This window comes from Otolemur garnettii, unplaced genomic scaffold (genome assembly GCF_000181295.1).
Source record: "Otolemur garnettii isolate 467f Iridium unplaced genomic scaffold, OtoGar3 scaffold00002, whole genome shotgun sequence".
NCBI classification, from domain to species: Eukaryota; Metazoa; Chordata; class Mammalia; order Primates; family Galagidae; genus Otolemur; species Otolemur garnettii.
In genome coordinates, this window is record NW_003852397.1 from 17,292,055 (window position 1) to 17,308,972 (window position 16,918).

Below are 16,918 nucleotides of genomic sequence, written 5' to 3' on the forward strand. Positions count from 1 at the left end.
AAATATCTACACGAATGTAGTGGAAGCAGAGAGAGGAGAGGCTAAAGTATGTGCTTATTTCAAGCATTTCAAGATTACATATGAATTATTCCAGGGACGATCCTTCATGGTCCTTGTGTCTCACTGCCCACCTCCCTTCTCACCACGCCACCTCTTGTCCAGACTTTCCAACCTTAACAGTCTTGTTTCAATTTCTCAATACAGAAAGCTCTTTCCTGACATAAGACTTTTATACATCAGTTTTCTCTGCCTGGAACTGCTATTTTTTCCTATGATCTCCCTCATCATGCTTACCCTTCAAGAATTAGATTAAACGTCAATCACTCACTCAGACCCTTCTTGGGCAGTTTAATATAAACCAGGCCTTCCAATTCTACTTTCTTACAGTCCCTGTACTTTCTTTAAGCAGATATATTTTGTAATCACGTATTTATCTAATTATTCTCTTATTTGTTCTTTCTTCCAAATTCATTTCAAATATGTGCAAATTGGTCAGAGACTATGTCTATTTGTTCCTCACGTAACCTTGTTGCCGAGGCAGTCCTGGAAACAAGGTAGGTGTTAAAAGAACATTTGTTAAATGATTGATTGAATACCAGCCCCAAACAGCCTCATTTTAGGTTGAGGTTAGGAAGACCATACAAACCAGTGTAAGGCTAAAATTTCATAGAGACTTGGCACATTGATTTTAGAGAGGCACACCTATTCCGAGAATTTAGGAAAACCATAATAATGACAAGTGCCAAGCATGTTAAATTTATTATAGCTCATCTTTACAATAACACTGAAGTTACAGATGAGTAAATTGAGAATTAGGGAAATCATGTCACTTACCCCAAATCACGTTCTTTGTAAGGGCAGAGTTGGGATTCAAAACTAGATACTTGCGTTTCCAAAGCTTTCCCTTTTATTATGCTGCTATCCTAGGCACTCATTGTGTAATATTCCACTGCAATTTATTTTAAGGAAACTGAAGTGACATTTCCAGTTTTGAACTTCATCTACAGTGAGACAAATATAAGAGATAGCTATTAAGCTAGATTAAAAAAAAAATTATAGAACTGAAAAAGTACTCAAAGATATCACTGTGCCCTAAGTTGTTAGTTTCTTTGGGCAGAACCTCCCAACAGACTGTTATGAGTTCCAAAGTAAATAAACATGGCCATAAGAATTGGTGGTGAGGTATGAGGACCACTTTCTTCTTCCTCCTTAAGCTTGCATCGGTGAGCTCCATGTGACACTTTCTTCAGTCTAATTCTGCTGCACATTAAGATAACAACTTAAGTCAGTTTGGTCTATGCAATTATTTCACATAAAGTTGATAAAAACATCTGGGCAGTTGATCAAATATCTGTGACCAAACTGATGGAACATTTGGGTATTATAAAAACACACCAAGAGCTATCTTTCCTTGACTCTTAGACAGAAATGGAAAAATCAATATTTCTCTTTAAGACCTTTCTTCACCTGCATCATAATCTAAATACGTCTCGTAAGAAGATGAACATTGTGTGTGTTTTACATTCCTATCATCCCTAGAGGGGTTTTGTTTATTTAGTTTCTGAGGCTAAATATTAAAACAAAAATGAAGAGAACAACTTGGAAAGACTTTTATGAAAACAATAGAATCGCCCCACCCTTATTACAACATTATTTTTATTTAGCCAGCTTTTTAATAAGTAGTTTTGCAATAAAAGCAATAAAGAAGAGACACAAAAAGCTAACTAAATTATAAGAGTTCAGAAAGAAGAACCTGAGCAATATTTAATAAATAAATATGAGATGTATTTACATAAGACGAAAGTTAAATGATACATCCATGAAATGAATGCACACAAGCAGACACTGAATACAATACTTTTGAAAGAGTCTCACGTACAATTCAATACTAATACTTCAATTACTGTGATAATATATACTGACAAAGACCTCATAATGTAAGAATTAGTGATTGTCTTAAATTTAATATTTTTTCTAATACCGAAGTAATATAATTTATATTGTTCCCCCAAATTACTCATTTTAAACATTTCTTTTATTTGCTTTTCTTTCATTTTTATTCACTTTTAAAGATGTTTAATTCCAGAATAAAAAGGCCATGATATCTCCTCTGTGTGACACATACCTAAAAGTGTCTATTGGGTTTGTCTGAAACAAAGATAAGCAGAAAATGGCAATGAAGATTATGCGTCTGGAGCCATGTTACATGTCCATCTCCACACCTATGCAAAAGGGACCAAATCCATGTATAAAACATAGTCTCCAACTTCTACTTGTAGGAGTGCTGGAAAGTTATTTAGTCTCTCTTTGCCTCTGTTTACCTTATTGACTAGTAAAACTACTAACCATGAACCAATAATACCATTTTGTGACTACATTTGGTAGTACATTCATAGCAGCAGTATTTACCATAGAAAAAAACGCTCTGCACCATCACTCTCTTTTCTTTCTGCTGTAGATAACATGATGGCGTATCAATGTTTTTTCTTTCTCCATTTTTCCTCCCCTTCTTCTTTCTCCATTGATATATTTTCTTTCTTGTCCCTTTGGACCTTCTCTAAGAATTCTCATACTAGATAAATGAGATGACATATATGAAACACTAAATGCAGGATCTGATAAAAAAAAAAGTAAGTACCCTGTTTTCTTTCATGCCCTTCTTATCTCAGTGATGTTGTCAATTGTCATTAATAACCATTTCCATATAGAAGGGCTAAAATTTTGGCCTCATTTATCTTCGCAGATTTACTCTTCTGTCCCACCTGCATACTGGATAGACAATAGCTCAACCTCAATTTTTCCTTCCCAGTCCCAGCCCACATATGCACTATACCCACCTCACCTGTTTATGGTACTACTGATTTATTTTGATCATTCTGATCATCATGCATCTCAAAGGTGCCTTTCACCCTCTGTTCCTTCCTATACAAGACCCTAAGTCCTGTAGTATCTGTCGCATTCACTCTCTTTTAAATTCTTATCATGATCTTACTTGTTCCCTACTGTAAGTAATCAAACCTCGAGAAATTATCATAGACTAAACACTTCTCCATTCAGAATCGATGTTTTACACCATTTGTTGTCACTATCACATTAATCTTCCTATAAATATATATGGAGACGTTCTTTTTTTATGCCAATTCTTAAAAAACAAACGCAAATGTAAACTAAATACTTCTATAGTATTTAGTACTTTATTTTTTATAGACTTAGCTTTCATTATTTGAATTCTTAGCCTATGTTTTAACCAACCACATTATTAAAAGTTCCCTGCTTCTGACATATTTTTTCTTACCGTGTCTTTTCTTTCATGAGAGTCCTTTTTCCTCTGCAATCACTACTGAGAGATATTAAAACTACAATTCAAGGCTGAAGGTAGGTACCATTACAGGAAACACACGCAAGACAGCTTTCCGCACAATGCCTGGCCCTCTGTCCATAATTAATCCAAGTTTGATTAAAGATGTTCAACATTTGTTTGAACAAATGGTTGTTGTTGTTGTTGTTTGGCTCCATGAACTTCGTATCACTATGAACTCTAGAATAAGACCTTTGAGAGAAGGAACTTTGTCCTATATTTCTTTCATTTCTCCACAGTTCCCAGGAACATTCCAAAGACACCTAAAAGGAGGGAAGAGGGTTTTATTTTGATTGTTGGTTTTGAAGAGAGAAGATAGTTATATCTTACAGATAGAAATATGAAGTGACAACTAGCTGTGGTCAGAATAAGCCAAGCCCAGAAGTCTAATTTATCAAAAAATGCTATTTCAGCAACAGAAGCAACAACCACCATAACCACTGTCAGAGTTGAGCAAAATATGATAGGTCTTACACTCAGAAAAGCTCAGCATTCTTGATAAAGAAAACTCTAAATAGACGTCAATGAGAGCACTGCTCAGAGGGGAGCAAGGGCCACTCAGTGCTGTTGACGGTTTTTCACCAGCAGACAGCACTGGGGTTGGTGAGTAGATTCTGAACTGTAGCTGGTATTGAAAGGGGCTTCCCTTTTAAGAGGGGGTTCACTCATATACATCTAAATTCCCCACCAACTATAGCATCTAAGTCCCCCACAGACTTAGCAAGGAATAAGACAAGTATAGGAAGCAGAAGGTTTCTCTTTTCTGGCACACAAAATAAACACTACCACGATGTTTCGAGAACAACTAATGGAAGTATCTCTACTCACTCTTAACTTGGTAGTGATCTTATCTCTCTTTCATAACCTAAATTATTTTCTTGATTTATTTTCTTTATTGTATTTTTTTATGTCATTACTTTTTAATTCTTTCTTTCTTTTTTTTTTTTTTTTGATACAAAGTCTTCCTCTGTTGCCCTAGGGAGAGTGCTGTGGTGTCATAGTTCACAAACTCTTGGGCTCAAGAGATTCTCATGCCTTAGCCTGCTGAGTAGCTGGGACTACAGGCGTCCACCATAACACTCAGCTAGTTTTTCTATTTTATTTTCTATTTTCTATTTTTCTCCTCTCCAAAGTCTTAAAAGTCTTCCCAGAAATCTGGGTCAGGTAAAGGGAAGCTTTTCAAACTATCTTGTCTAACTTTCAGCAACTGCAATGAGACTTCCTGAACTATCTTTATTTATTTTACTTAAGTGAGAGCTCAGTCCTTAGTTGTTCCCTCCATGTGTTCATTTAAGGAAATATATCTACTGTGCCCTTGGGGGATTTCTTCTTCAGAAGTTGCAAAGATAATCAGCCAGGCAGTAAAGAAGGAGATCAGAGCACATTCAAGATGGGAGGTACCATGGAAACTATTTGATCCATCTGTTTTCGTTTTATAGGCAGGAAAATTGCAGCCCAGAAGAAAAGTCCCATAGGCTAGGATCTGGGGGTGATACAGGGCGGAATGTGAAACCAAGTTACTAGAAACACAAATATTAGTGAGGCCGATAAATTCTTCCATGGTAGCAAAGATAGTATTTCAACAAAAGTAAGATACCATCAGTACTAAGGCATGGGGAAAAGAATCACTACTAATTAAATTATGACAAAATACTAAGATATCATCACTGTAAGATATATGCCAATTTCAGGTTTTAGTTTTTAAAATACTTAGGTGTCTTAGAATTGATGAACCTTGATAGCAAAGTTTCTAATCAAAATTCCTACGGTAGATGGTGATATTTCTACTCTGCTTTTAAAAGTCAAGACTATCTTACAACTGTAACAGATAACAATCAGAACTTCTACACAACTCAAGCCCTTAAAACTCTTCTTTTCCTTACATTGTTGAAAAATGGAGTCACAATTCTATGATTGGGCTCATTTGAAATTTTAATCAGAAGAAAAAATTGCAATTGTGCATAGTTAGTTATTCCAGTTCAATGACTATAAAACTCTTAAGTACTTTGGAAGAGACCACAAACCAAAGAACTTCTCCCTTCTGCTTTATTTCAAAGCTTCCAGCATCAGTTGCAACCAGTCTAAGGAAGTCTGGAAATACTCAGATAGTACAAAATGCACACTTTTATTTTGTCAGCATCCATTAAATATGAGTCATTGGATGAATTTCTTGTTCTAAATAAATTTATTTAATTATCATTAGATTATAAATATTAAGCCATAAATAGATAATGAAAGAACATGCTCTAAATTGGGGGGGGGGGGACAGAGAAAAAGGTGGAGGAAGTGGTAAAATGCATGAACAGGTAAATGTTATTGAGCCTTCTTAAATCAGCACTTTATTCTTTTGAGTTTGTGTTTTTGCATAATACACATGGAATGATTTTGAGGGGAGGGGATCATTAGAAATGCAGCCCTGAAATCTACCTTCACTGTGGCATGCCTCGCTCCTGAGAGGAGTGGTATATCAGAGGAATCAAAGCATACATTTTCTTTTAAGTTGCCAGATTATTTAGAATCTTCTCCCAATGGGCTTACATGTTGAGAGATGTACATTTCAGTTTCATCATAGAGATTATCACATGTTCTGCTCACCACATTGTGTCTAGGTGACCTTTGCGTTTCCATGCTTGGAAGTACTCTTCTTGTATTTCAGAACTGAGAGCTTTTGGAAACAGCAACCTCATTACCTTCATGAGAATAACATGTGATACAAACATTCAGAAAATTATAGAGATCAATAGATACTCAAGGTATTGTTCAAGGCAAGGGGTTTGATGTAGAAAACATCAAGAAGATGTTAGAAAACTCCATCCTCCCAGCCTTCTTGTACAAATCTGGTGTATTAAACAAGATAAAAATAAAAGAGCTACTCGAGAAATATTCTACTTTCAGTTTCTTTGCATTTTAAATTTTATTAGAGTTTGAAGGACCCCGAATTTGCTAGCCTATTCCTTAAAACTTGGAGATTTGCCAATAATGTGTATTATTGGGTTTTGTTTGACTTCAAGTTCAAGTCTCCATACTTCTTTAAGAGTGTGATGAAATGTCATTCAAGATAATTTATCACTAATCTTTAACAGTTTATAGAAATGGAGCGAGAGTCGAATGATATTTTAAGCAGAGTTTTCCTTCATGCCTCCAATAAGACCTTTTTCCCTTCAGTTTTAGGGGAGAACATGAAGATGATGGGCTCACAGGAAAAAATACCAGACTGAACAGAGGGGAGTTGCTGCAGCTTTGCTGATTATGTGTTGAACTAGAAACCTTTTCCTGGGACAGGCGAATACACTGAGCCAAACTTCTTCAACCTGACCAAACACAGCAAAAGGTAACCAAAATAGACTGAAAGAAGAAAAATTGGAAGTAGCACTTATAAATGATCCCATGGGTAATTCTTGCCCTTTGGAAATTATCATTCAACTTAAATTTTTTTTCTCCCCAAAGTTACCTGAAAACTCCAGGAGACACATTCAAAATATCATCTGTATTTACATATTGCAATTTATTTTTCCCTACTCCTCAAGTATTTTTCTTATGAACACATGTAATTTTTAAAAATCTTGTAAACCATCTTTTAAAAAAAATTAAATAATTGAGATTGACCATGCAATCATTATTTCCAGTTACCAGTAGCTTAACTTCATAATAAATTTCAACTTGAGTTTTAAACACTAGCTAACAAATCATGCACCCCCTGCCTTAATGAAGTGTGTGTGTGAGGTTGGACATGTGTGTGTATTTGTGTATGTGCACATATTTGAGTAGTTTCAGATGAATAAAGAATTTCAGTTGACTCTTGGGTTGACATGTCCACAATCTAATTCCCAAATCTTTTCTTTTGATATGTGTGCTAAAAATAACACTGTATTTTAGTCAATTTCTGACCTACGGACCAACTTCACTGTCAGCCTGAGATGGTTTCCTTTAGATAGTGAAAATTTTTATTTTCATTTATGCAGCTTATTAACTAAGCTCAAAGGGCTAGGGTAACTCTGCAGTGAATTTAGTTGAGTAACTGAAAATGATTCCGTGTTCTTCTTCCCCTGGTAGAGCAACAAGAAGGGATTCAGCTGTTGCTGTTCTAGGGACCTAGTTGGGACTCAGGGATGAGCTCCTTCATTAGAGGCTCTGCTGGGAACTTACAAGTCACTCATAACATAGAGACCAAAATCACAAACAGAACAAGACGTGTAGGTAAACATCACAGTAAAGAGGGTGTGGAGTTCGGAGTGCCAGGGGCTAGGAAGGTGTGCCATGGGAGGGACAAGCTCCTGTCATCACAAACCAAAGGTATTGGCAAACCCTGTGGGCTTCAGGGTCTAGTCTAGGCTAGGACAATGGGAAAGCTGACTATTCACAAAACGAGCTAGACTGCTTTTTAACTGATGAGACTCAAGGACCAACTGGTAAGTTTTATGACACTTTTACACACAGGAGTCTGCTTCGTGACTCATTCTGTCCCTTTCCCAGAGTCCTTGGATGTTTGTCAAGTAATGTTACTTGAATATAGATTCATTTCTGACATTTTAAGATAGTCTAGAAAACATCACAACAGGACTTCAAACCAATTTCCGAGCCCAATATTTACCTCCAGTTTCTGATGCTAGATAAAGTTCGTTTTGTTTTTTCCTTTCTCTCTCTTCTTTCTTTCCTTCCTTCCTTCCTTCCTTTCTTCCTTCTTTCTTTCTTTCTTTTTCTTTTTCTTTCTTTCTTGACAGAGTCTCACTTTGTCCCCCTGAGTAGAGTGCTGTGATATTACAGCTCACAGCACCCTCAAACTCTCGGGCTTAAGTCATCATCTCACCTTAGCCTCCCAAGCACTCAGACTACAGGTACCCACTACAACTTCTGCCTATTTTTAGAGATGGGGTCTTGTTCTGCTTCAGACTGGTCTTGAACTCATGAGCTCAGCAATCTACTTGCCTCACCCTCCCAGAGTGCTAGGATTACAGGCATGAGCCACCACACCTGGCTTGCTAGAGCTGATTTTATGAAGATAAGAGTTAAGAGTCTTTTACACTAGTGTATGTACATGAAAATCAAAGAATAGTGGTCAGGTACTAGTTTGAAATGTCATGTTCAGTAGTTTAATTACTTAAAGATTTGTGCGCATGTGTATGTTTGTATGAGAAAGAGATCACACTTAATTTATTTGGCTATTTCAATTAACCTAAAATAAAGGGATTAGATTTTTTTTTATACCTATGAAAGGAAACCTGGGCTGAAAAGTTGAAGGACAGATTTCTTCTTTCATGTAGGGCTGGGGCTACATGGGATTATCTCACAATATACAAGTGTTAGTGGGGGCAGAGCACAGGTAGTTATGGTGTGTGGACTCAGAGTTGTAGGAAGTGAGGCTGAGCCACACTGTCACTTTACCTTGTATCATAGGTCATCTTGGTCACCAGTAAATTACTGTTACATATATTACACTGCCTCTCCTTTCACATATTAGATTAATGCCTTTAAATGAATTTCACTGATGATTTGAGTGCACCTTGATCATCACCAGGTTCATTTTGAGTCCTCACCATGCGGGCCACTTTATACTTAGGGTTATAGACAGCCTTCTGAAGTTTTATCCTTTTGGATTTCAGTAGAGCACATACAACATTAGAATTCAATGCACTACAGCACCCTTGGTCCCATGTGACATATATAATGGACTTGAAGCTGGAAGAATAAATATTTCTTGAAATATTTTTATTAAAATATTTTCTTCTGAACTTATGTCTAGGTCAAAGTGAAGAAGACAATAATAAAAATATAAAAAAAAGCCTCAAAATATATTAATAGAAAGGGGTATTCATAGGTTTAGCCTACGTCCTCAAAGACATAATTTTTAAACTCAGCTGGTGAAGCCATTTGACACATATTTGTAGAGAATCATAAAAATTGGTCTGATTGTCTACAGGCAAAAGCACTTAATAAATCAAGTATTTTATTGGGATTTTGTTGAGGATGTTGATGTTGTTGTAGTTTTGTAAATTAATGTAAGATATTTTGACAAATGGGATTGTTAAGGAATAATCACAAGTTATTACAGATTTTGTAGCATACAAGTGAGAGTGTTTTCCAGACTTGTGACCTATGCTGTGTATTTGTGAATGACAGATAAACATCCCGTACTTTTTTAACTTCAAAATCTGCAAAAAATTATTCTAGAATAGTGTTTTCAAAGATCTTTTAACAGTGGAATCAGAACTTAAAATTATATCCTCCGTATCATACTGGGAGGCAGAGAATAATTTATGGTTAGACACCCTGAGTTTCGGGTTAGATTCCTTCCAGACACATATGGGTGCCAAATGCAAATGCAAAGCACTTCACTATATAGTATATCATTGATTTCCAATCTATAAATAGCAGATTTATTTATTACAGTTTCTTTCTCCGTTCACATTTAACTATATAATATGGAATATGGAAGAAAGCGCTAGATGGGTAGTATCTCGATTATCACTGCCAAAGCAGTGATCTCTATTTCCAAGAGAGGACAGTCCCTACTTCTTCAGCTAGTAGCTAAAACATTCTAAACACATACCTTAAAAATAAACATGCCTCTATATGAGCACACCTCTTCTCCAATAAAATTCAACATATTGTTATTATCCACTCTTGTTGCTTAGTAGAGAAATCATGAAACATTTTTGCACCCTCATCTTCATTGCTATTTGAAAAATACAAAAGATGGCTAAGATAGTTCAGTCTGTTGAGTGTTGGAACAAACTCACTAGAAAAGAACAATTGTAAAGTATAAAATAATGAAGTAAGTATAAGATAATGAAATATTGTATGGAAGAAAGGAAGAAAAACATATTATGTTTGTTTCATAATACAAGCCAAGATGGCAAGGAATGACTTTAAATGTTTTTGTTTGTTTGTTTGTTTGTTTTTTTGAGACAGAGCCTCAAGCTGTCCTCCTGGGCAGAGTGCCGTTGCATTACAGCTCACAGCAACCTCCAACTCCTGGGCTCAAGCGAGTCTCCTGCCTCTGCCTCCCAAGTAGCTGGGACCACAGGCGCCCGCCACAACGCCCGGCTATTTTTTGGTTGCAGCCATCATTGTTGTTTGGAGGGTCTGGGCTGGGGATTCGAACCCGCCACCTTAGGTGTACGTGGCTGGCGCCTTAGCCGGTTGAGCTATAGGCGCCGAGCCTAAATGTTTTTTTGTTGTTGTTTTGAAAAGTATACATTTAAAGGAAATTATAAAGATAGGATACAAGTAGTAAAGTAGTATGTATACACCTTCCATTCAATTTCTTCCCGTGGTTACATCCTGCCCAAACATAGTAAAATATTAAAACCAGAAAAATTGACACTGGTACAAGGTGTGTGTATTCTATGACATTTTATCATATGTTTGGAAGTGTGTAGTGACTGTCACAATCACAACACAGAACTATGTCGTCATCTCAAATATGTCTCTTCCCTTTAGCCACCCTTTCCACTACCTATAGTGGAAAGTTTGGCGACTATTAATTTGTTCTCCATCTCTACCTATAATCTGTTATCTTGAGAATGTCATATAAATAGAATTATACAGTAAGTGACCATTAGAGATTGTCTGTTTTTCATAGAGCATGATGCCTGAGATTCATCCAAGCAGTTGCATGTATGAGAAGTTTATTCCTTTGTGTTGGGATAAATATCCAGCAGTGTTAATGCTGGGTTATATAAAAAGTATGTATTTAATTTTTAAGAGACTGCCCACATGTTTTCCAAAGTGGCTGTACCATTTTACGTTCTCATCAGCAATGTGTGATAGGCCCAGTTTATCTGTATCCCTGCCTGCATTTGGGATTCTCATTATTTTTAGTTTGGCTCATTGAATAGATGTGTGACATTACGTCACTATGGTCTCAAATTACATCTCCATAATGCCAGCAATTTTGAACATCTTTCCATGTACTTACTGCAGGAATCATATTGAGCTAAATTACAATGCATATACTATTCTACAATTAAGGACTATTAGTCAAGTTTAGAAATCATTTTCAAAATAGTAAAAAGTATAAACAACATGAACTCTTCTAATAAAAAAATGAAATGAACAAAAAAACTAAACCCTCATTTTCCCAAATAATTTTAAACAATAAGCAAGGTTATAATTGTAAAAGAAGACAAAAGAAAGGCTTATTAATGTTTTGTCTAGGAAAAAATATTTTATAGAGTATAATGTGATGTAATGAATATACTCATAACAATCAGGGGTGAGAGAAGATAATATTTAACCTAATTGCTTTTCTATGTAGGATTAATTGTTCAAGTGACTTTCCTCTATCCGTGTTTTTACTTTTTATTAATAACACAAAGGAAGCTATTGACTCAACATGAAATGTGATAAGTAGATTTACCATAGGGGGGCTGAATGTTGACATGATAGTTCCTGAATTATATTCTGGAAGTAGTTGATAACTCTCAAGTGAGTAAATTAATGTAAATGAAATTATTCATTAATGAATAATTATTAAGCACTTTTAGTATATCTTTATTAAGCAAGTACTACATAAGATCTGTGGGATCCATGGATGGACAAAAAGTATTTCATATTTTAAGAGATTTAAAATATAGTAGAAAGAGAGATCTCTAAAAAACTTCAGTGCTCTGTTTCCTTAAAATTTTGCAAGGAAAAGAATGAAATTGTATGGTCCAGGATGGCTGCCTTTCTGAACTTTTGAAAAAAACTTTTCTGAATATTTGTATATTGTTCATTTACATACTACTTTGCTTCCTAATTTGTTTTCATTTACAGCTTTAAATTCATGAAAAAACATAGCAAAATGACAGAAAGATGAAAAAAAAGATAATAGTTGAAAGCAACGTTCTATACCTAATAGTTATGAATTATATTTTGTTCATTTTTCTCTATCATTTTTCAAAAGGTTGAATTTGTTTCTGGCTAATGGTTATGCATATAAGTATGGGGCAAACGTGTGTAATTTGATTATTTAGCAACTAAATCCAGGTGCTAGAGTTTACACATGGGTCTGAAATGAATGGCATATTAGACTTCCAAAAGGCACAATGGATAGCCTTTGTCTATAGATTTGATGTGTCTCAGACCAAAGATCCCAAGGAAGAAAAAATGCTTGAGTAAAGGAATTGTGCTCTCTACAGACCTAGAGGGATTTTTCAGGGAGGGAATGGGAAGAATTATTTTGAAGTTCATCCAGGATCAAATACAAGGACATGAAAAAAAGATTTGATTTAGAGAGACGATTTCTTGAGTGTTTCAAATTTGAGAAAAAGGAAATAAAGTGTGTTAAAAATATCCACCTCTGTGAAAAATATCTACAATATTGTTTTCCTTTTCAAGGTCTAATGAGATGGGAAGCTGGACTGGATTCCTTCTCAAGGTCATGCTCACCTCTAAGACATCTACGTGTTCTTTTCTGTAGGAACAGAGCCTCCTGCCCTCCTACTCCATCCTGATCAGGTGAGGCAACTGGCACGGTGGAGCTGCCGTCTAAATGCTAATATCACAATAAACAGTGCCACCTACTGACTGCCTTTTATCAGTGACTCCCTTTCCAAAGCAGAAAATATTCATGGGATTATAAACCCTCCTAGGATGTTTGTTACATGTTTACGTGAGTCACGTATCATCTATACTTCAAGCTACTGAGAATGTAGATATAATTTTTTTATTTTTTTTTTTTTACAGAAGAGAAGATTGAGATCCAAAAATATTTGATTTGCTCAACATTTTGACACCGTATTTTTCTGTGAGCATTGCTGAGGATGGGAAGAAATGTAACATGTTAGAGATTAAAAAAAAATCAATCTACAAAGTTGTTCATCCATTGAGGAAAAAGTCTGACAGATATGATTAATGAAAAATGAATGAAATCAATATAGCAAAGAAAGTTGGCAGATGGCTGATGAAAAGTGTAGGAAGAAGGGAATGCTTGTATGCAGGCTTCAGTCAAAGAATGGAAGAGAAAGGAAGTCAAGGTTATTTTGTTCCTCTCTTGGTCACAGCAGAGGGTTGCAACTGTTTGGTGACTGCTACAGAAGCCAGATTTGTCCTCACAAAAGCACGATAGATAGAAAATGAACCCCTTATGTTTTAAGATGCATTCTGTCAATACCAACTTATAGTTTGAAAACTAAAATAACCATAACCACACTAGAAGACCTATAAATTTTGTGGTGATCAGGCAAAGCAAATAGTCAGCTCAAGGAAACGGTTTCCATTGTTTATAGTTTTAAGAATTAAGCCACGTTTGGTTTTGATCTGTGCTTTAAGATAGGAATTACTTCCGTACATAGTAGGCTACATCTAACTGTTACATTCAAATGGGTTCATAGTTAGATCAGATCAGTCATGATTTTGTACAGGGCCTTGTTTATGTAAGGAGCTTGAAAAATATTTGTGAAATGGAATACTTCTCATTTAAGGTAGTAAGCTGTCAAGTTGCTTACTATAACAGGTGCAGGTATTTACTTGCTGTTTTTAGGCCCATGCAAGTCTAACATATTAAATGTATGAGAATATTGGAAAATATACAACAAATTAAGGAATTCAAGGTTTTATTATAGTTCCATCTTTTAACAGAAGAGAGTAAAAGCACAGGATAGATCATATTTGGGACTATGTGAATATAGGAGGTTTCAGGACGTGGCTTTCTTTCTCTGCTACCAATAATCCCAACACCTTTCTGTGAGTCAAGCTAGAGTCACTGAAGGACTCAGAATCCACCAGCATCATGGTGCCAAAGGTAGTAACATGACAAAAGCACTGGAGAAAATGTACTTTCCTAAGAGTCTCTCCACCCTACAGGATGCACGTGGCACATGGCATTAAAAGTGGTTTTGGGATTAAAGGCGAGGACCCATGCTGAGGGCATATTGCAAGTCTCCGCAAAGATGTCCTCTTGGCACTGAGGCCCAGATCAGGACAGAGCCCAGAAATGCTGACTGCAGCAACTGGAGCAAATCCCTAAACCACATGACCATTCAACAGAACACACAGATACTTGTTCTCCGCACATGTATTATATATTGCGGTTTGGATAGGGTTTCAAAATAGTTCACACTCAGCATCTTCTGTTTCCAGGAGCTTATTTGATGACCCCTTCTCTTTCCATTATTGGATCAGAAGATTTGGGAAGCATGATTCTTTCTACTTTATTTTCCTGTTTATCTCTAAATTAATTATTGTGCTCCATTTGCCGTCTATGCTGTTGCGTTTATCTTTTTCCATACCCCGTACTGGCAGAATCTTCGGACCTGTTTAGATTTTATTCATTTGTAGGTGACAGATGAAATCAGGATAACACAACATGGATGTGCTTCCTCTTCTTCCTAATTTCCTTCTTTTACTATAAACTTCTCCAACTCTTCACGGAAAGCTGAGAGACATTTACTATGTGATTAACCAATTTCTGTGAGCTAGTCGTAAGTTGCAGTTAGGAAACTTACTTTGGAATTGATCAATTTTAAAATGTAATAGAGAAAGGGTATGTGTATAAAATAAAAAAGAAAGAGCGATCAAAGCATACACACATTTACAGAGACAGCAGTAATAGCAAATGAAGAACATTCAGTCTGAGACGGTAAACTAATTACTCATTGTTTTTATTTTTAAGCACAAACAAGTTGTAAAATGATTTTCAATCTAGAATGCACCACAGACAACACAAGGGGAAATTGTTTAATCATACAATTTGTTATAGAAGTCCATTTTCTTTTTTTTTTTTTTTTTTTTTTTTTTGAGACGGAGCCTCAAGCTGTCCCCCTGGGTAGAGTGCCGTGGCATCACGCTCACAGCAACCTCCAACTCCTGGGCTCAAGCGAGTCTCCTGCCTCAGCCTCCCAAGTAGCTGGGACTACAGGCGCCCACCACAACGCCTGGCCATTTTTTGGTTGCAGCCGTCATTGTTGTTTGGCAGGCCCGGGCTGGGGATTCGAACCCGCCACCTTAGGTGTATATGGCTGGCACCTTAGCCGCTTGAGCCACAGGTGCCGAGCCAAGAAGTCCATTTTCAACTTCAGATAACAGCTTCCTAATATACAGGTAGAAGGGTTCTATCACTGAAGCTCCAAAGTGTTTGTTTATATACGTATCTGTGTATGTAATGAAGGAAAACTTAGTAAAGGTTTAAAAAATCCTTTCCAATTACTATTTATAGATCATGACTCAGTGATTAGTGACAAGTAAAAGAGTCTAGCTGATTAACTAAGCAACAGAGAGCAACGTTGAAAAGGTAAATTCTCCATTTGATTCGTGACTCTTAACTATCACTTTTTAAAGTAAATCTTGAAAGTTATTAAATATTTAAAAATTATAACCAGGAACCTGCCACCCACTGTGATCAGAATCCAGCCCTGTGAATCTTGGATTACTTTTAATGCCCACTGATCTTGGAAAGTAAAAATTCACGTCCTGCCCAATAACACCTTCTCCTAATTAATCCCTTTTCTATTGTGGTCTGAGGGGGAAGGAAAGGGCCGGCTGCTGCTTCAGTCACTGCAGGCCTCTGGAGGACTTGGGAACTATCTGTATACCCAGGACCACCCGTGATATGGAGTATAGATTGGTAAAAATAGATCTATGGCTGCTTAGGCTTCCGATACTAGTATGGGTAGGTTGGGGACTGACTCCACTGCTGTTTTTTGTATATTTATTATCTTAGGGGACTTGGAAGGGTAGCGAATGACAGCAACAGAATGTGAGGTGTCTTTTGAGGGTAATAAAATTGTTCTAAAATTAATCATGGTGATGAATGTACAACTCTGTGCATATCCTAACAGCCAGGGAGTCCTGCACTTTAAATAGGTGAACTACATGGTATCTGAGTTGTGTCTCAATAAAACTGTTTAAGAAGAGAGAGCCAGGGTATCTTGTTTTGCAAAGCAGTAGGTCAAGGACAGATTCATAATGAAAGATGGGCATAAAAAAGACATAGAATTAAAATAGAAGTGCCTAGGCAGTTAATCCAAGTACCAGTTAAATCTTGAGACACATAACTCAGTGAGGGTGAATTTCTTAAAGATCCACGTGTAGAAAGAGTGGCCCAAGTTCTTAGAAGTTAAAATCCCAGTTGAGTAGTGCTCTAAAGTTAAGTTACCAGATCCTAGAAAGATGAGTTAGTGTGACTGGGAAGAACCTACTGGATTAATTCCTGACAGAAGATCTGTCCATTAAGCCAAAGGTAGTAAGAATAGGTGAAAAATATGACTATTAATGAGTACTTACAAATGAACTTAGTTTTTCCTTAATTTAGGATCATGGTTATGAGTGTGAGATATGGAATTTAAAGCAACTTGAGCTTGAATCCTCTGTAATTTAATAGCTGTGTTGCCCAATTCAATATTCTTTGCCCCTCAAAGCCTCTGTCTCAGCATCTCTAAAATAATACGTATTTTGTAAGTTGTATAGTAAACAGAAACGCTCTCAGCATACAGTAAACATTCAACTTGCCGTTTTTATTACTCCTACTTAAAAAAAACCAGATACAAGCCTTCATAGCTTGAAGCATCTGTCCTCTGGCGATAGATTTAAAGAAAAAATCGGGAAGTAAGCAAAAATGTCTCCTGACAAGACTGCAAT